The 20873-nt window shown below is 43.3% G+C and overlaps 1 long non-coding RNA gene across 1 annotated transcript; it reads right to left on the bottom strand.

Annotated features, from left to right (window-relative positions):
- Positions 1-3599: 3599 nt before the first annotated feature.
- Positions 3600-8597, bottom strand: LOC134761643 (uncharacterized). The gene is made up of 2 exons (XR_010140555.1): positions 8452-8597; positions 3600-4911 (listed from the first exon to the last, which is right to left on the bottom strand). It is a non-coding gene; the product is annotated as an uncharacterized LOC134761643 (long non-coding RNA).
- Between the last annotated feature and the right edge of the window lie 12276 nt (positions 8598-20873).

The following is a 20873-nucleotide window of genomic DNA, read 5'->3' as shown; positions in this document are numbered from 1 at the left end:
GGGGCATACCAGTGGATCCAATTTCAAGGAGCTGAGGAAAACCGTGGCAGAATAAAAGAGCAAAGCCATATACCACCCTTCGGTGCATATATGAGAATGAATGAATGTATAGTATTACCCATTTGACTTCCGGTGTGACATGGAAGTATGGTACAGTAGGATGACACAAAGGAGTTGTCACTAGCATCACTGCTGTGCTCATCATCAAAATCACAGCCAACAAGTTCTGAGCACCTACCTAAATGAACCATTTTACATGACTCGACACAGCTAATCCTCAACTTGGAGCAATGGGATGGGTATGACTTTTATCCTGTGAACAAAATTCTCTGAAAGAGAATTTAGAGGAAAGAGACTTTATTCCAGTAACAGTTGGCAAACTGAAGAGACACAGCCTTCAGTGTAAAATGAAGGTATGTTCCAGAGAGCAAAGGGAAGGTTTTTCTTTTATAGTGAAAGATCCCATCCAGGTTCCACTCAGGTCCACTTAGTCAAATAAAGGATTCAAACTTGCTTAGTTCTGACGGGTTCATGTTTGGTGAGTTCTGATTGGTCAACACTTGCTGAGTTCTGATTGGTTGACATAGGTCACAGTCTATTGGTTGGCTCAGGCAGCACAAACATGAACAGGCAGCTATGAAAGCCCCTAAGTTAAGCAGACATGCGGGTTTTCCAGGAACTCCAAGTATGTGTGAGACCTCTAGTAAGCAAATGGCCACTTGGCTCTTTTGAAATTAGGCTATTAGCCACTCAGGATTCATCTGAGGGATTGGCTCTTTCAAGGTTCACATTCCCCCCACGCCCCCCGTTTATCAAAACCTGTCAGCAGACAGCACCGATGATTGATTAGGTTGGTTGCATCCCATCATCGTGCTAGAGTGGCTGGCAAACCTGTTCCAGATTCTTCTAGTCCCGTGCAGAGATCCTTTGACAAGGCAGTGACCAACTGAGCAACTAGAGCCATTTACTTATGAGAGGCACTCAGGCACCTGTTAAATATGAATTAGCATCTCTTGGCTTAAGCTGGCTTCCGTTTCCAGCTGGAATGAGTCTAAAGTCTCAAGGTCAGCACGATCCTGGTGAGGGTCTTATGCAGGCATCTGTTAAAGCAGGCTAGAATGATTTTAAAGAGGAGCCAAATGCTTAGCCCAAGGAGATTCATTACGATTTGTAGGGCAGAACACAGAAGAAATCCTATACCAGAAGAAGCCGGCTGAAAATAACTGGAAATTGGAATTCTAATCCAGCAAGCCCAGCCAGGAGGCCTTCTGAAGATGTCCTTTTCAGACAGCCAGCTGTAGGATTTGGCCAACTTTGGATCTCAGATGCTTCTAATTCAACCTGAATGGAAGTATTTACCCAGATGCAACAGGAAGTGTTCGTGACAGCATAAACACCACCACATGCAACGGGGAGACAGTCTAATGCAATGTGGTTGTGCAGGATCACATGGGCAAGGGAATCTAGAAATCTCTGTTGTGCCCTGATGGTACGGGCAGTGGAGTGGGCAATTCTGCGAACCGTGCAGGAAAGGTTTCTGATCCTATATTCATTCCAAGCAGGGCCTAGCCCAAACCAGGACCCCAGAATCCTTTTCCATTTAGATCCTTCACTAGAGTTAAGCCCACCAGGTAAATCACATCCTTGACAGTATCCACAGCTATCATCTTTATAATCTGAGGGGCTATCACCAGCACAGTCATCAATTACTGGTAGAGTTCTTTTGGCCCTGGGATGTAGATTCTATATTCCCTGAGTTAGAGATTTAATAATGGTGACAGGAGCAATGACTTGACCCAGAAAGCAAACGCCTGTGTTTTCTCGGGACCTGAGGCAGGGGTAGAAAAAATCTTTTTGGCTGACATAGCTGCAGCCAAAAACACAGCCTAAAGGGGCACATAATTATCCTGAGAGGTTATGAAAATTCAAGGAGCTGTTTACAGGCAAGAGAGGGTATGTGGTCAAACCAAGTACCTGTCTTAAGTAATGACAGAGTGGTATGATCCAACCGGCAGATTTGGGGAGCCATAGAGGAGACTCTTAAGCTTCCTTTGGTACATTCTGCAGAGAGAAGTCTTACTAAGTGTTCTGTTTCTATGGGATTTTGCAAGATATAGAGTAGAGGGGGAGGTGAGTATTCAGAAGAAGAGGAGGAAATGCAAGGTAGGGTAATAGGAAGGTATTTATGGGATATACCAGTGAGGAGAAAACAAGGATGAACCTCAGGAGCATGAATATGCACCCAATAGGCAACAGCGACTGGATCAAACAGGAGTACCAAGCAACTGAGCACATAAGGGAAGCTGGTCACTGGAATGATTATAGGATTCCTGTTTCCTCCAATGAATTCGGCAGGGCGAAAGGTGATGTATCCAACACTCAGTTAGGTTGCCTGCAGAGGCAAAGATTAGGATTGCTGTATCTAGGCATTATCCTCCCATGAGTAGGAAGAACTGGCAAGCAGAGTCGAGAAAGAAAGGAAAACGAAGAAGTACAGCATGGTGTAAAAAGAGGGGAGTATAAAGAGTCCACCAAGGCAGTGAGTCCCATGGTGTGTCTAAATAGTGGAATATATGGAACTACCCCAGAGTGGCATAAGACACCCAGGATGCATAAGATTCTCAAACCTATGATAATTAAAATAATTGCAAAGTAAACATAAGGACTAGGCATGTTAGCTCAAGATAAGAAAGAGGTTATACAGTCCTGCTCTGATATCTTGGGAGAAAGCAGTCTACCTCAGATGTTGTCTTCTTCTTGTCCCGGTGGCTGTAGTTTGATTAACTTGAGCTTGATATCAGTGACCAGTTGGGAGGTTCATTTGGCAGAAGGATCAAGAGCCTTTTTTTTAAATGAGAAATATGGATCCATGACTCAATGCTCTGTAATTTAGCAGCACATAGGTTCGTTAAAAGTACCTGATAGGGTCCCCTTCCCGTGAGGCTGGAGGGAATTCTTAACTTGGTGTCTTTTCCATGAATTTCCTTGATGAAGCAGCAAATTTTTGGACTGTAACTGATTATAAATAGCTTTTCTAGAAGAATAAAAGTAAAACCATAATTGTCAGTGGATTACATAAGACTTAGAATGGCCATAGTTAAAGATGCAATTGAGAAAGAAATTTGATTAATTCTGTGACATACAAGTTAATAATCAAAATCATGACTGATAGTACATATCATAACAGATCAGAATCTTCGGAATCACATATAATTTTGGAACACATATGAATAATGCATTACATGAATATAACGTAAAAGAAATTAAACACTATTTCTTGTTTGATAATGCTTCCCACATGACTTGCCCAATAAGCCTAACCATTTAATATCTCTACAAGATGAAAAATACATTATTTGATGCTCTCCAGGGACCCTACTGGCAAATCCTAAAGTTAATTTTAGATAAAAAATACTTAATTTAGAATCTTGTTCCTGGGGGAAACCCACCAAATATGTAAAAAGTTTCAAAATACTTGATCAAAACAGAATCACAGGTCACTACTAAATAGTAGTTATTCATTTAACCAGAGTGATAATAAAAAGACTTAAAAAGCAATAAAGAATGTTACATGGATATAAAAACTAACCTTTTAAAGCTCAGTTTTCTTTTTTTTTTTTTTTCGAGACAGGGTTTCAGAGTTTCATTCTTGTAGCCCAAGCTGGAGTGCAATGGCATGATCTCGGCTCACTGCAACCTCCGCCTCCCAGGTTCAAGCGATTCTTCCGCTGAGCTCAGCCTCCCAAATAGCTGGAACTACAGGCACACGCCACCATGCCCAGCTAATTTTCATATTTTTAGTAGAGATGGGGTTTCACCGTGTTGGCCAGGCTGGTCTCGAATTCCTGACCTCAGGTGATCCACCCGCCTTGGCCTCCTAAAGTGCTGGGATTACAGGCGTGACCCACCATGCCTGGCCAGTTTTCCTTTTTTTTAGAGACAGGGTCTCGATCTGTCACCCAGGCTGGAGTACAGTGGTATGTTCACTGCAGCCTCAAACTCCTAGGCTCAAGTGATCCTCCTGCCTCAGCCTCCCAAGTAGCTATTAGTTTTCCTAAGTAACCAAAAGTTCAATAAAGATAACATGAAACACAAGAAATTATCTTAGTAAACACAGAGTCTTTGTTTTCTAGGTCAGCTACCTAAAAGGTAAAGAGAAAACCTCCTGTAGGTTTTTTAGATAAACCGAAAGTTAACCTGGTACTTGAATTTAATCAGACACAGGAAGAGTGTGTCCAGGGTTATGAATGTACTCATATTATAGAGGGATGTAAACAAGAAAACTAGTACCTTGAACAGGGAAACTCATGGCTCTTAGTAACAGCATGGGAAGTTTCCTGGTTACATGGAACAACTCAAACACGTCAAGAAAACCCAACAATACAGAATCAAGTTACACTGAAGGTAACATTGTTTCTCTAGACCTTGAAGGTAAATGTTTCAGCATCAGGCCATAACAGCAGTTAGAACTGGAGAAAAAAGTTACAGTAGCTGAAGAAAAGGTTGAAGAAAAAAGATATTACCCGAGCCAAGCCAAAAGATAGACCTTTTCAAGGTTAGAAAGAAGAGCTGCATTTCCTTTTTTCTTTTCTTTTTTTTTTTTTTTTTTTTGAGACGGAGTCTTGCTCTGTCGCCCAGGCTGGAGTGCAATGACATGATCTCGCCTCACTGCACCTCTCAGGTTCAAGCGATTCTCCTGCCTCAGCCTCTTGAGTAGCTGGGATTACAGGCGCCCACCACCATGCCCAGCTAATTTTTATATTTTTAGTAGAGGCGGGGTTTCACTGTGTTGGCCGGGCTGGTCTCGAACTCCTGACCTCAGGTGATTGGCCTGCCTCAGTCTCCCAAAGTGCTGGGAATACAAGTGTGAGCCACCGCGTCCAGCCGAAGAGCTGCATTTCTAACCTGAAACTAGAGAAGTTAGATAGATCTCAGGAAGAAATGTGGCAGAAATAGAAACTGTTGTAGTTCAGAGGGTGGCTGTTAAAAAACAGATTTCAGAATTAAAAATCAAAACCTCTTGCAATCATTTTTTTTTTGAGATGGGGTCTCGCTCTGTCGCCCACGCTGGAGTGCAGTGGCGTGATCTCGGCTCACTGCAACCTCCGCCTCCTGGGTTCAAGCAATTCTCCTGCCTCAGCCTCCTGGTAGCTGGGATTACAGGTGCACACCACCATGCCCGGCTAATTTTTGTATTTTTAGTAGAGACAGGGTTTCACCACGTTGGTCAGGCTGGTCTAGAACTCCTGACCTCATGATCTGCCCTCCTTGGCCTCCCAAAGTGCTGGGATTACAGGCGTGAGCCACAGCTCCCGGCCTTAATGTATTCATACTTAACAATTTGGAAAATTCCATGAGACATTAGACAATTCTAGCCATCATCTCAAGTTAAATTTTCTATTAACCATTTCTACATTACTTGTCTGTTAGGCATATATCATGAAAGCAAGAATCTTAACGTTAAATACATGCATATTTTGCTGATAACTCAGAAGATCTGGTTACTTTTATTAAACAAACAGTATTAAACTAGTGTTAGTTGCCAAAAGTTGACTAAAGTCACATGAACTTGAAAAGCATTTGGGCTTATTTACTTAATTTATGAATGCTCACATTTATTTAAAAGTCAATTTGGGGCCAGGCGCAGTGGCTCAACAAAAACAAACAAACGAACAAACAAAGTCAACTTGGTATTATGTAGACAACATACGAACAGAGATGCATACACCTGTATACATAAAAATATATACAGACACAAATAAAGATTATATGGCTTTAATTTTAAAATGTTAGCCATGTGTCAGGTGTAACTTACTTGTTTAAAAGGACAGTTGGATTCAAACTGTGTCTCTGTAAATGGAACAGGTTAAAATTTGTGTCTCACATGGCCAAAGCCCTTACTGAGTTTTAGAGAGAACGGGGTAGCAATTTACATGTCAAATAACTGAGAGAATCTAAGCTTTGTCAAGAAGGAGTTTGAGTGTGTTAGAGAAGGATTACAATGGGTACCAAGATAACATAAAATTATAGGAATTTATCACAGGATTTTATGAGGAAAAATAAAGATGAGCCTAGACACAATGTAGAAATCTTTTCAAAATAATCAGCTGAAGGCTAAAAAAAATCACATCCTGGAGACCAATTTAGTTACGTGATTTCTAACTTAGTTTCCATTTTCTAACTGTACTGCTAAGCTCAGGGCTGTCAATTCAAGTGTTATCCCCCCACTTCAAGAGAAGGAAACGTGGGCTTGATAGGCTTCTAAGCAGTTCCTTTCCAGGAGGTGTATTGTATGGGAGCTGATGCAACACACGAAAATCAATGATTGTCAGTCAGGACCCCCCAGTTGGAGGGACAGAGATTTAGGAACCATCACAGGTTGGTTGGCTCCTGCAACCATCCAGATGAGTTCACAACTCTAGCAGGGACACTCCAGAGTATCAGGGTTAAGGACAGAGTGGCTCAATGTCAACTAGAGCTCTATTCCCAGAATGTCCCTGGAGCATCCCTTGTCCTGCTTGAGGGTAGAGGGCCAGGGACTTTATCAAAATTTAATTGCAGCCATCATTTGTATTTGGGGCAATCCTTTTTAAAATGTCTGGAACATCTTCTGAAAACACACTTTATTTTTTTAATTTTGGTTTTGAAGAATGGGCATGTTTGAGGTGTCCCTTGCTAATTGTTGTAACTGAAGGACCATTAACTTAGCAGCCTTCTCTTGACAGTCTAATGCTCAAGTAGCCCTATATTCTTTATTCTTTTCTAAAGTTTTGGATAATGAATTGGCCAAAGAGGCTATTTCATAAGGTTACTTTACAGCCCAGTTAAGGTCACGCTGTTTTACCAGGGTACTGAGAACTTCAGAAAGACCAGCCACAAAAAAAAAAAAAAAAGAAAAAAAAAAAAATGGAATTAAATAAATTGAATGTTTCATCGTTTGAATATTTGATCTCCAAATTTTGTTGGAAAGTCTGTTCAAATTTATCAAAATAATCAAGAACAGTCTCATCCTTTTTTTGTGTATAACACTGTATGACTTTCCAGTTTATCTGATGGGGAAAAAATAGAGGAATGGCTTTTAGTAATTTAGTATCCTGTTTCTGTGCCTTATCAAATCCTTGGTCACCGGTCCACTTAAAGTCCTTAAAGAGTCTTTCCCACTCAGCAGCTAACAGCTGATCAAGATTGATAAGCCCTGATGATTAGGTTACAATGTTACTCAAATTCAAGGAAGTTAGTCTTCAAGGGACTAGGGAAATGTTTTACTAGGGCCAAAAGTTCTGACATGGACTAAGGAGCATGGAATTTGCCAACCTCTATTCCCCATTGTCTGGGCTTTAAACGGGGCTGAGTCTGGAGGAAGTGGAAATGTCAGAAGAGAAAAAGAGGAATTCAGAAAGTGTGAAAGAGGAAGGAGGGAGTGAAAGATAAAGTAGAGGGCTTGTAAAAGATGCAGAAGACAGGCAAGGTGACAGGAGAGGTGAGCTAGCAGAAGAAGGGTCTTAGGGAGGTTTTTCTGCAGCTTTAGTTTCAGTCTCCCAAGTGCTAATCTCTTTTTAATTCATTAAGATGTTTGCCTAACTTGGAATTGCTTTTTTTAAGGGAAGCATAGTAGCTCTTGATTTTATTTGAAACTTTAAAAGTACCAACTGCAGAAGGCTTTTCATTATCTCTGGGAAGTTCAGTATTTTCTTTGTTCTAATCATGAGCACAGATAGGCAAGTTTTGGAATTTCAAAAGAACCCCATCTTGGCCAACAAAACTTTTAGATTATCCCAGGGTAATTTTTGTCCAGAGACCTAGCCAAATACAACTCTCTGGACCATAATTTTTGCTCATAAAGCCAGTTGGAGTGCCAGAGGGCAGCTGATCAGCAGGGAAACACAGAAATCACAGGTTACCCATTGCACTAACCTGATGAAGTCATCCCTCTAGTGCACCTTAGAATGTCCTCACAAAACCTGATGAAACAGCTGGGTCTGCAACCTTATGAAGAGGCCACCTCTGCAAACCAGATGGAGAGGCCCCCCTTCCTAGGGAGGTCTCTTTCAGGATCCAGATGAAGAGGACTGGCGGAGGAGGTTAAATAAAGCCTCTGAGGCTTAGATCAAAAGCGTGGGAGGAGAAGTGCACAGTGGTTCACACCTGTCATCCCAGCACTTTGGGAGGTCAAGGCAGGTGGATCACCTGAGGTCAGGAGTTTGAGACCAGCCTGACCAACATGGCGAAACCCCGTCTCTACTAAAAATACAAAAGTTAGCTGGGCATGGTGGCACATGCCTGTAATCCCAGCTACTTTGGAGGCTGAGGCACAAGAATCACTTGAACCTAGGAGAAAGAGGTTGCAGAGAGCCGAGATCGTGCCACTGCACTCTAGCCTGGGCGACAAGAGTGAAACTCCGTCTCAAAAACAAAAAAAGGCATGGGAGGTCTGAATTCAAGAGGGCTTACCTGAGGCTTCCTGGCTTCTCTGAGAAGACAACTGAACTCAAAGGACCCTTGCAGATCCCAATGGGTTGGCTCAGGACAGCATCAGGAGAAGAATCGGTGTTGCTTGAATTCCACTTCTGATTCCAAAGAATGTGAACAAAACTTCTCTGAAAAGGAATTTAGAGGAAAGAGACTTTATTCCAGTAAAAGTTTTCATACCAAAGAGACACAGCTTTCATGTAAAATGAAGGTGCAGTCCAGAGGACAATGGGAAATTTGACTTTTATAGAGGAAGTTCCGACCCAGGTTCTCACTCAAGTCCACATATACACATGAAACATTTAAATTTGCTTAGTTATGATTGTTTGACGTGTACTGAGCTCTGATTGGTTGATGTAGGTCACAGCCTATTAGTTGGTTCAGGCAACAAAAATAGGAACAGGCAACTATGAAAGTCCCAAAGTTATGCAGACATGCAGGTTTTCATGGAACTCAGAACACGTATGTGACCTCTAGTCAGCAAATGGTCACTTGGCTCTTACTGAATTTAGGCCCAGTCACCCAGCCAGGATTCATCTTGAAGGATTGGCTCTTTCAAGGTTTACAATCCCCCATTTCATAAATGAGGAAACTGAGACTCAGAAAGATTGAGTAGTTTTGTCAATCCCCCAGTGATTAATGACCTAATACAGGATTGCTCTCTGTCTGTCTGGCTCTAAAGCCTGTGCTCACCACAGCCACCCTGCTTGTGTGGACTCCCATTGGAGTAAGTGGCTGCCTGGATCTCTGAAAGAAGAAGCGACATTGAACGGAGGCCGTGCTGGGATTGATTGTAGATGTCTGCCATGAACAGGAATGTAGGAAGCTGGAGTGTGTGTGCTGTGTCTATGCCACGCAGTGGAAAGAGCTCTAGACAAGGACTCCAGAGAGCTTGGCTCTTGACCTGACTTTCAGTTTATGGGCTACAGGTGCCACTCATCTGTACAAAACTCACTAACAAAAAAAACTCACTAAACAAAAAAAATAAGAAGATGATTTCAAATTTCCCTTTTGCCCTAAAATTCTATGGCTTTTATATAGCTATTTTATTTATTTATTTATTTATTTAATGAGACAATGTCTCACTCTGTTGCCCAGGCTGTAGCGCAGCGGCACATTCTGGGCTCACTGCAACCTCTTCCCCTCAGGTTCAAGCAATCCTCCTGCCTCAGCCTCCTAATTTCTATGAGTACAGGCACACACCACCGACAAAGCTAATTATTTAAGGTTTTTGTAGAGACAAGGTCTCACTATATTGCCCAGGCTGGTCTTGAACACCTGGGCTCAAGCCATCCTCCTGCCTTGGCTTCCCGGAGTGCAGGGATTATAGGCATGAGACACACGTCTGGGCCTGTGGCTTTTATGATGAAAATAATTGAATTGCTCCTCCTTTCTACTGAGAAACAATGTATAAATGTATTAAATTTACATATAGGTGCATAGCTGTACATAAAAGAAAAAGATTTTTATAGAAAAAACAAATATTTCTATCTGAACAGGATTACCTAGAGAAGTTGCAGGATGTCTTTCTCAAAAAATGTTTACGTTTGTAAGAGAAATACCTGTCTGCCTGTTAACAAGAGCCTTCTGGATGACAGGATTCAGAATCATGTGGATGACTGGTGTTCTTGGGTAAGAGCTCCGGAGCGCTCATCAGTAGCCCACGAGCACTTATGAATGAACTCCACCATCGTTCATTGTTCAGTTTGGGGATGAGTGAGCCTAGGTGGGAGGCCATTTGCATTCATCCAAACCAGACTGTATTCTTCATTTCACAGGGGTGCTGGAAGGATTAATAACTGTCTGGAAATGTAACATTTGTAAAGTATTTTGTAATCCTTGAAAAAAAGACACCGGGTACATGTGAGATCACTGGCACCCCTGAAATAACAACATTGTTTTTCCCTCTCTCTTCCAGAACCTGCCAATAAACTCTCTTTTTATATAAATGCTGTCATGCTGCTGTGAAGAAATTTCAAAGAAAAGCCATGGGAACATCTCCCACCCTTTCCCCCTGTGATTCACTGTCGTTCTCAAAACAACTGTTTTTATGTCTGAAACGTTCAGAGCTTGAGAACTCGAGGCAGAATTTGACTGTATCTTTCCTTTTGGAAGTTGGCACACAGGCTACTCAGCAGGCACCTTCCGGTCCAAAACTCCCCATGAGAAAAGAGCAGGCTGTTTCTTTCCTTGCCTCTCCTACACACTCTGTTCTGCCCTAAGGGCTGCTTCTCCAGACCCCATCTGGGGACAGGCGAATCCAGGCAATGCATGAGTTGAGTGGGTAAGAGCTGGAAATGGGGTTGGGAGACAGCTCTGCCCACTCAGGATCAGCCCCTTATTCAGAGTGATTAAGAGCACATCCTGATGAGATTAGCCCTAATAAACATTTAAAAATATTGCAATCCCTCAGTCATTAAAACAATGTGCTATTGGCATGGATCAAAGGATTATGATGTAGAACAGTCAAAACAATTTTATCAAAAAAGAACAAAGTTAGAGGACTCACTCTATCTAATTTAAAGCCTTATTATAAATATACAATAATCAAGACATTGTAGTTTTAGTATAAAGACAGACAAACTCATGACTAGAACAGAGGATCTCAGAAATAGATTAAGATATGTATGGTAAGTTGACTTTGACAATAGTATCAAGGAAATTCAATGGGGAAAGAATAGTCTTTTCAACAAATGGTGCTAGAACAATGAGATAGTCATATGCAAAAGAATCAACCTTTACCTGATACCATATGCAAAAATTAACTGGAAATGGAGCATGGACCCATTTGTACACCTAAATCTCAGAGTTAAAACTATAAAATTTCTAGAAGAAAACAGAAGAGAAAATCTTACTGACCTTGGTTTTAGCAAACGTTTCTTAAATATGAAACAACAAGCACAAAGTATGAAACAGAAAACAAGTTTGACGTCATCAAAGCTAAAATGTTTGCCCTTCTAAAGGATATGAATATAAAAGTAAAAAAAGTAAGACAGAGATTGTGAGAAAATATTTACGAAACGTATGCATCAAAAGACTTGTATCTAGATTATATAAAGAGCCCTTACAATTCAATAAGAACTCAAGTAAATCAATAAGAAAAAAATACCCCAAAAATTTGAACATACACCTCAATAAAGTAGATTGACTGATGGCAAATAAACACATTAAAAACATGATCATTATCCAAAGTCATTAGGCAAGTGCATATTAAAACTACAATAAGATGCCACTTTACTCCCACTAGAATGGATAAAAGACTAACCATACTGAGTGCTGGCAAAGCCATGGGCAACTAAAGTTCTTATACACTGTTGGTGAGAATGTAAAATGGTACAACCACGTTGGAAGACAGTTTTTTCTTAAAAGATGAAGCATACACATACCATATAACCCAGCCATTCAACCCATGCACAAGTGTACATGAATGTTCATAGCAACTTTATTTGTAATAACAGCCAAAACTGAAAACAACCCAAATGTTCATCAACAGATGGATGGATAAACACACAGCAGTATAGTATCCATAAATGAATATTACTCAACAATAAAAAGAAATAAATTATTGATACATGTAAAAATATGGTGGAATCTCAAAATCATAATGCTGAGTGAAAGAAGCCAAACAAAAGAGGCTACATGCTATATTATTTCACTTATATAAAATTTTAGAGGCCAGGCACAGTGGCTCATGCCTGTAATCCCAGAATTTTTGAAGGCCGAAACTGGAGGGTCACTTGAGGACAGGAGCTTGAGACCAGTCTAGCCAAAATGGTAAAACCCCATCTCTACTAAAATACAAAAATTAGCCAGACATGGTGGAACACACTTGTAGTCCCAGGTACTCAGGCGGCTGAGGCACGAGAATCGCTTGAACCTGGAAGGTCGAGGCTGCAATGAGCCGAGATTGCGACACTGCACTCAAGCCGGGTGACACAGTGAGATTCTGTCTCAAAAAAAAAAAAAAAAAAAAAAATTAGAAAATGCCAACTCATCTAAAGTGATAGAAATCTGACCAGTAGTTGCTTGGGGAGGGAAGATCCCCAGGAGGAATGAGGAAACCTTTGGGGGTGATGGATGTGTTCATTATCTTGGTTGTGGTGATGGTTTCACAGGTATTTACAGATACAAACATCACTGAATTGTACAATTTAAATATGTAGTTTATTGTATGTCAATGTCATTCAGTCTTTTAAAATGCTGTCTTGATCCAGCTTTTGGGGTTTTCTTTGTTTTGTTTTGTTTTTTGTTTTTTGTTTTTTTGAGACAGCGCCAGGCTGGAGTGCAGTGGCGCGATCTCGGCTCACCGCAACCTCCGCCTCCTGGGTTCGAGCAATTCTTCTGCCTCAGCCTCCCAAATACCTGGGACTACAGGCATGTGCCACCACGTCGAGCTAATTTTTGTATTTTTCGGAGACGGGGTTTCACCATGTTGTCCAGGATGGTCTCAATCTCTTGACCTTGTGATCCACCTGCCTCGGCCTCCCAAAGTGTTGGAATTACAGGCGTGAGCCACCACGCCTGGCCCTTGATCCAGTTTTTAAGACCTAGCTAGAGGCCTGTCATTTCCCTTTCTTGAGCAGCTAATTTAATTCCACACCCCAACCAACTCCCTTAATGGGCTCTCACACTCCAGGCCACTATTCCTCTTCCCTAATTAACCCAAGACTGAGTACCAGACAACCAAGGACAGCCCATATGCCACAGAGCCCTGAAATTATTCCAACTGGTCAATCCTAAGCTTGCCAGCCCTGCCTCGCCTGTTCCTTCCTGCAGAAACCACAATAAGGGTGCTTGCTCACAGCCCCCCACCCTCTGCCTTCTGACCGACCCCAGTGCTTCCCTCAGGCAGCCCCCCTGTGCTCATACAAACCTGTAACACTTTCTGTTTCCTTTCCCATGATCTGTGTCTGGCATCATACCTCATCCAAGGTAGTTTGGTTGAAACAGTCCATTGTATTTCCATGAAGCTGCTTAAAAACAAAGGTACAGTTGACTCTCCCTATCCTTGGGTTGTGCATCCACAGGTTGTGCATCTGCAGGTTCCACCAACCTCAGATCAAAAATATTCAAAGAATAAAAATAATACAACACTTAAAAATGATGCAGGCTGGGCATGGTGGCCCATGCCTCTAATCCCAGCAATTTGAGAGGCTGAGGCTGGCAGATCACATGAAGTCAGGAGTTTGAGACCAGCCTTGCCAAAATGATGAAACTCTATCACTACTGAAAATACAAAAATTAGCCGGGCGTGGTGGCAGGTGCCTGCATTCCCAGCTACTCGGGAGGCTGGGGCAGGAGAATCACTTGAACCCAGGAGGCAGAGGTTGCAGTGAGCCAAAATCGCGCCATTGCACTCCAGACTGGACGAAAAAGCAAGGTTCTGTCTCAAAAAAAAGCAAATAGAAAACAATACTTCCATAGCATTTACATTGTATTAAGTATTATAGGTAATCTAGAGGTGAATGCAAGATAAGAGAGGATGCACATAGGTTATCCGCACATGCAACATCATTTTATATCAGGGACTTGAGCATCAGCAGATACTGCTATCCTGAAGGTCCTGGGACCAATCCCCTCTGGATACCCAGGGATGACTATTAAAAAAACAGGAATGTAAAGATGATATGAATCTATTGCCATCATTTTACAAAGGAGAAGGAAGAGGAAGAGAGAAAGCCATCTTCCTGCCCCTGACATCAACTCAACAGCTGTATAAGTGGGAGAATCTTTTAACTGGAAGTGTCTGAACTTTACCGGATGAGAGGAGGAATGAGTGGGGGAAATGTAGGCTTTGGGGAACAGAAAACATCTCTTTGCAAAGAAAATGACAGCAACAAACCCCAGAACAAATAGAAGAGAACTGGTATGTGAAGAGGTGATCCAGTGGCAAACATTCGCGTATGAATAAATGGCAGTGATGACAGGTGGAGCAGCAGAATCAATACTGAGGCCAGCTAGTAGGAGCCCACACAGACAGCAAGCAGGGAGCCCAGACAAGCCTGGCAGGACCCATCCGACCAGAGGAGCCTTTTCCCTTAGCGAAGGCTTGGGCGGCCACATTGTCTCAGATAATGATGGTCTTGGCAAGCAAAGGACAGCAAATGCGTGGATGTTGAGCAGGGCCACAGGTGACTCGCCACACACCCACCACAGCAGTGGAGACACAGCGTGCTCTGTCTGAACCCTCCCACTCCAAGTGGCCATTCAAAACAGTCCCTTTTCTTCTTGTCCCCAACACCCTCATGGTGTCATTTCCCAGAGGCCGTCTTCTGACCTGCAGATTTTGCCCATTGACTTGTGCAGCAGCCCAGCCCTGCCTCGGGGGTGGAAGATTGCAGGGCACAGAGGCCTCGGGAAAATTCTGCCCACCTGCCACACAGCACTTTTCAATGCCGGCTCACACAGCACTTTTCAATGCCAGCTCACAGAGGCTGAGCAGCGCTGCTCTGTCCATCTACCCTTTCCTACCTAAACTGCGTTCACTAGACTGTGAGACAGGCCCTGGAGGGTTCCTGCTCATTCCTCCAAAAATCAATGCTTCAAAAACCAATTTACCAAATGACCAAATTCACCAAAGGACTGAATCATTAAAAGCCAATTTGCTGAGTTGTTGACTGGGACTCACAATTACTGATTGGGACTCAGCAGGCCAAGGCCAGGGGCTACTCACAGGGTTGGTGCCAAAGCCACAAAGTAATAAACAGAGATTTGGCCTTGGGCGTCCACTCATTCATTCTCCCTGGATAACTCTGCTAAAGGCCTGTGGATTGAGTTGGCTTCTAGTCCAAGGATTTGGGGACCCTCGGTCCCCACTGTTGCTCTCTCAGCCTCTTGCCCAGGAGCAGTGTCTCCCGAATGGCTCTGATGTCATTTGTAGCAGCCCCGCTGGTTTCCATGTTGGAGGTCCAGGCTGCTCATAACCGAGGGTGAGCAGGCACAAAGCCTCCAATCGCACTCTAACCTGCAGAGATGCAGGCAGTCACCTGCTATTCTTGATAGATAAACCCAGGATACATAGGGTTATCCACTGCAATGAAGGCAGCTTCTCCAGCTGCCTCTGGCCTTTTATGCGCCTGCACCCTCTACACTCCAGTCTCAATATTGCAAGAGATAAGCCTGTCTATAATTTAAGTAATAATTTTGAAAGATGCCCTTATCTGTACTGGAAACATATTCTATAGATTTTCTCATGGCCTGCTTGGAACTGTCCCTTTCCCTTGGAAATTAGAAGGGATTTTGTCACTTGGAGCCATCATGTCTAGATTTCACCAATATAGAACTATCAGGCTTCCTGCAGCCAGAGCTAATGGAGACCGATTTTCTTTCAACCCGATTCAGGCTGCAGACCCTCGGTGAGGATGAGCTCACACTGTCTGTCCCACCTCCTTTAAGGCTTCTGTGGAGACTTTTGGAATCTGTTTTACTGACTTTTTTCATGATGATCATTCATTATTCAGCATTACAGCATTATTCAGCTTTTTATAACCTATTCTAGCACGAGTGTTTCATTAATTCCAGGATTGATTCCATTTGAGAGACACCCAGGCTATTTCAGCTGCCTCTGTTTCCCTCCAGCTGCCGTCTTCCAGCCTTGCTGCTCAGTGCTGCTGAAGCCATCATCCAAGAGGCGACCTCCCTGCTTTCCTGTAGCAGGCCCCTGGTTTCTGGGTTGGAGGTCAAGGCTGCTGACAACCAAGGGGTGAATGAGCACAAAGCTTGCATTTGCACTCTAGCCTGAGAAGAGTCCAGCCTGGGCTCCTCCCACCTCAGAAAAGGGAGAGCTGACTCTATATTTAAAAGGCATGTCATCAAAAATAACTTGTCTGTGCTCTCTCCTCCAAATTTCTTACAGCAGGAAAAGAATGAACTTGGCCGTGTACTGGAATCAGATAAGACTGCCTGAAACTTAAAAGTGTTGAGGAAAATAGAGGGCAAGTTGCTGGGTCAGTATCTCTGTTATTCCTCGTTTTATCCATTAAGGTGCTTTTCCAGAAAACCTTTCCAAGCAGTGAGAAACCTTTTAATGTTTTCCTACAAGAGACTGAAAAGGAACAGGGGTGTCCATGGCCACATGCTTCGATCTGGGTGAATGTCACCGCTGAAAACCTGTCAGCTTGGCACTTTGAGATGAGTGTCTTGAAGACCTGCTGTTTCCCTGACCCTTGTAGTGTCCCTGAGAGGCTTGGAGTGGGAGGGCAAAGTTCAAGGACAACTAGCGTCAATATTGGTATTGAAATTAGACAGGGTGTCATTCCTACCATCAGGACTGGGACCGCTGCCTTTGTTAACTTTGTCACTAACTAGGACTCGGGGCTGAGCTCTAGCTTTGAGAGTAGGTGCTCTTTCCGGGATGCGTGGGGAAAAAATATCAAAACATTGACTAATCTAAGCCTCATTTTTCCCAGACCATGCCTGTCTTGGGACAATCAAGGACTTGGATGACAATCCCACTAGGGTTTGTCCCCAGCAGCCACCTAGACACTCCCATCCCTTGCCTTATACTTACCCACAGTTGGGAACCTGAAATGTTTCTCCTTTCAGCTATTTTTGCATTTCACTTTTCAGAAATTTTATTATCATTCCTTCTGCCCAGGGCCTGGTGGGCCTCTGCTGTTCCTAAAAGTCAAGAATTCCTTTAAATCCTAAAAGTCAAGAAGAATTTTTTTAAATCCTAAAAGCCAAGAAGAATTCCTTTAAATCATTACAGGCTTTCCAGCCAATGAGTGCCATCTGGCTGGTCTTTGAGTAACTCCTTTGCTTGATTGAGCCCTCTTGTGGCTCAGGGGGCCCTTCAAGTTTTCAGCTTGAACACAAAAAGGCAAAACACACTTCAGAGAGTAATCATATACAGTTGGCTCTCTGTATCTGTAGGTTCCACATCCATAGATTCAACCAAACACAGTTAGAAAATATGCAGAAAAAAATGTTTTCACAAAGTACCAAAAAGGAAAACTTGAATCTGCTGCATGCCGAGTACTCCATTGAATCCACATGAATGAAGTAATGTGTAGGGATTGTATTCAGTATTATAAATAAGCTAGAAAGGATTTAAAATATGTGGGAGAATTACATGGGTTATATGCAAATACTGTGCCATTTTTTATCAGAGACTTGAGCATCCACAGATTTTGGTATCCATGAGGTGGTCCTGGAACCAATCCCCAATGGATACCAAGGGATGACTGTACGAGGAAAAATGTAAGCAGGTCATTAATGGCTATACCAGAGAAATAGGTCGACGCTAAGAACTGAGTTAATAGCAAACAGCTCTGATCTGAAGGAGGCCGATGTACTAATCCAAGGCCAAGGGCAGGCTGACAACAGAGGTGACAGGGCTCAAGAAGATGGAAGGGCAGAGAAGGAGGTTCCTACTGGGTGGCCAGTGCGTGGACTGAAGGAAAGGCACAGGTGTCTGACCCAGCATCTAATAGACTGTCCTCTGATGGTCTTTACGTGATCTAGCCTGCATGATTACTGCCTCCAATATTCTTAATATTCTCAATATGCTCTCATAGTTCAGATTTCTAAATCCATCTGCTTAGAAACCTCAAGCATTGTTCCTTAAAACAATTCCTCTGTAATGCAGCCTAGTTTTCTAAGTAAGGGAGCTTGTCCTCCAGCACTTAGTGACTCGTGGCAAGTGACACCCCAGAGATGAGGACACTACATTTATCTAAATTTTTTTTGGTTATATATGACAGAAACCCCACAAAGAATAGCTTAAGCTATTTCTTAGGAATTTAGTTATCTACTATAAATTCTTTATTAAATAATTATGAGTTTGCCAGGCGTGGTGGCTCACACCTGTAATCCCAGCACTTTGGGAGACTGGTGCCAGGAGTTTGAGATGTGCCTGGACAACCTGATGAAACCCCGTCTCTACTAAAATTACAAAAATTAGCCAGGTGTGGTGGCGCACGCCTGTAATCCCAACTACTCAGGAGGCTGAGGCACAAGAAACACTTGAACCAAGCAGGTGGAGGTTGCAGTGAGCCAAGATTGCGCCACTGTACTCCAGCCTGGGCAACAGGATGAGACTTTCTCTCAAAAAAGAAAAAAAAATTATTGGAAGGTATTAGAATGCATTGTGGGATCCAGGGAAGGGTGGACCAGCAAGTTGTGAGAAAAACGGGGGTGTGTTTGGGTCTTAGGGATAACCGGAGTCAGGGTCTAGATCCCCCCAGGACTCCTCATCTCTATCTGTGACTCTCTTCAGAAGCCTGCACTCTCCCTCTCTGCGGGACAGCTTTCTCCAAAGGCGAGAAATATGAAGGCCAACTCGTGAATCTCACATTTTATTGCTCTTACTGCCAGAAAGGAACTCTCTGTTTGACTAATAATTCAAAGCATTCTCGGGGAAGATTCTCCAGGCTCAGTGTGGCAGTGTGCCAACCTGAACGCTCACTTTTGGCCACTTAGCCCACCCATAACACCAGTTAGCTGTGGGGGCAGGGGAGAGCACGCCATGGATGCAGCAGCTCCCAGGAGCGCCATGGGGTAGAAGCACAACCCGTGTTCCCAGGAGAAGCAGAGAAGCTGGGTGTCTCGTAACACAACTGTCCAGAACCTTCAGAAAATCCTTCTTCACCTGGATAATGCCCATTTCCCCCAAGGCTCTTCTCAGGTAACACCTCCAGAAAACTTTCTGTGACCCCAGTGGATCAGGTACCCTACCTACGTGCCCCGAGCACCCAGCACAGGCACCTATCTCTAGCCTTTATTTTTGATCCCCCTCCTCACCTGTGCCGTCCTGGAGAAAGCAACTGTGGCTGTGCATCTTGGCATTTCTAAGACGTAATCCAGTGCCTGTCCCATGACATGCTTTCAATTAACATTTCTTAAAACATGCATCAAAGAAACATTGAAAAATATGAGATAATACCATGGAAAGAGGCTACAGACCCACAGTATGAGTCCGTTCTCACATTGCTATAAAGACATACCTGAGCCTGGGTGATCTATGAGGAAAAGAGGTTTAATTGGCTCACAGTTCCACAGGCTGTACAGGAAGCATGGCTGGGGAGGCCTCTGAAAACTTTCAATCATGGTGGAAGGCGAAGGGAAAGGAGGCCACGTCTTACATGGCGTGAGCAGGAGGAAGACAGTGAAAGCAGGAGGTGCTACACACTTTTAAACAACCAGATCTTGTGAGAACTCACTACCAAGAGAACAGCAAGAGGGAATTCTGCCCCCATGATACAATCACCTCCCACCAGGCCCCTCTTACAACATTAGGAATTACAATTCGACATGAGATTTGGGTGGGGACACAAATCCAAACCTTATCACCCACCAAGTGTAAAGTGGCCTGCGGGCCACTGGGTGCAAGAAGATGAGGCATGTGAGAAAGTCCTGAGCAGCATCGCACACCAGCCCAGAGCAACCGAGGGTACTCACAGAGGCACCAAAACAGGCTGAGTTTGTTCAGTTTATGTTGTTTAAAGAAGAGAATGTCTATTTTCAAGATTTTCATTAAAATTGTTTTAAAATTTTATATTCCATCTCTATAAATATAAATTTCCTTCTGTGATTTCTGTGAAGCTGCGATCTCTGGATTGTCTTCTATGTTTATTTTGAATGAGGAAATGCGACAAGCATTTATCACATGCCAATTATGAGGCAGGAATTGTGCTGGGCGCTAGCACCATCGAGATGTTCACAGCTCTCAGACACCAGCGAGCAAATCAGAATCACACTGTCAGTGCTTTGGTAGAAGCACCCACAGGGATTTTGAGAGCAGAGGAGAGAGAATTCTCAATCAGGCTGGGGCATCTGGAATCTTCCAGAAGCTGCATTGAGGAGGGTGAGAGGTGTGTTGATTTGGGTTTTTTTTTTTTTTATTACAGCACAGAATCTGGCTCTGGCGAACTCAGGCAAGATGGAACCACATTTGAAAGAATCTATGAAGACAGACTCGGCAAAGTCAGGAGTCACAGCAAATCAAGGGATCTGGCTAGCAAGGACTCACAGGTAACCCAGCTGGAGCTGCAGAGCTGACTGAATGAGCTCCTCGCACTTCGTGTCTTTCCTTATGTCACTTCAGTCACATTTCCAAATCCTGAGATGAGGATCCAGGGGCCTGGGCTGAATGACACCCCTTTCCTTTGGCCAGGAGAGGACAGAGGGTGTTACTGACACCCCCACAGTGTGGCACAGGATGGTGGAGAGAAATGTTCCCTGAAGAATAGGGAGAAAGAGACGCTGATAGTAAAATAAGAAATGATCAGTAAAGTGAAAATTAGTTAAGTGAGGAGGTAGGGAAGAACATTGCAATTTTATGGAAATATGGTTGCTTATATAATTGGAGCAAAAGCCTAGTGTCAGAGAGCCATAAGAGTTAGCAAGATTGAGTAGGCAGGGGTTGACCTCAAAGAACTTCCAGGGCCAGGCCACAGTCTGTA

The sequence above is a fragment of the Pongo abelii genome, chromosome 5 (assembly GCF_028885655.2).
Source record: "Pongo abelii isolate AG06213 chromosome 5, NHGRI_mPonAbe1-v2.0_pri, whole genome shotgun sequence".
NCBI lineage: Eukaryota > Metazoa > Chordata > Mammalia > Primates > Hominidae > Pongo > Pongo abelii.
This window is presented reverse-complemented; position numbering and strand designations above follow the sequence as displayed.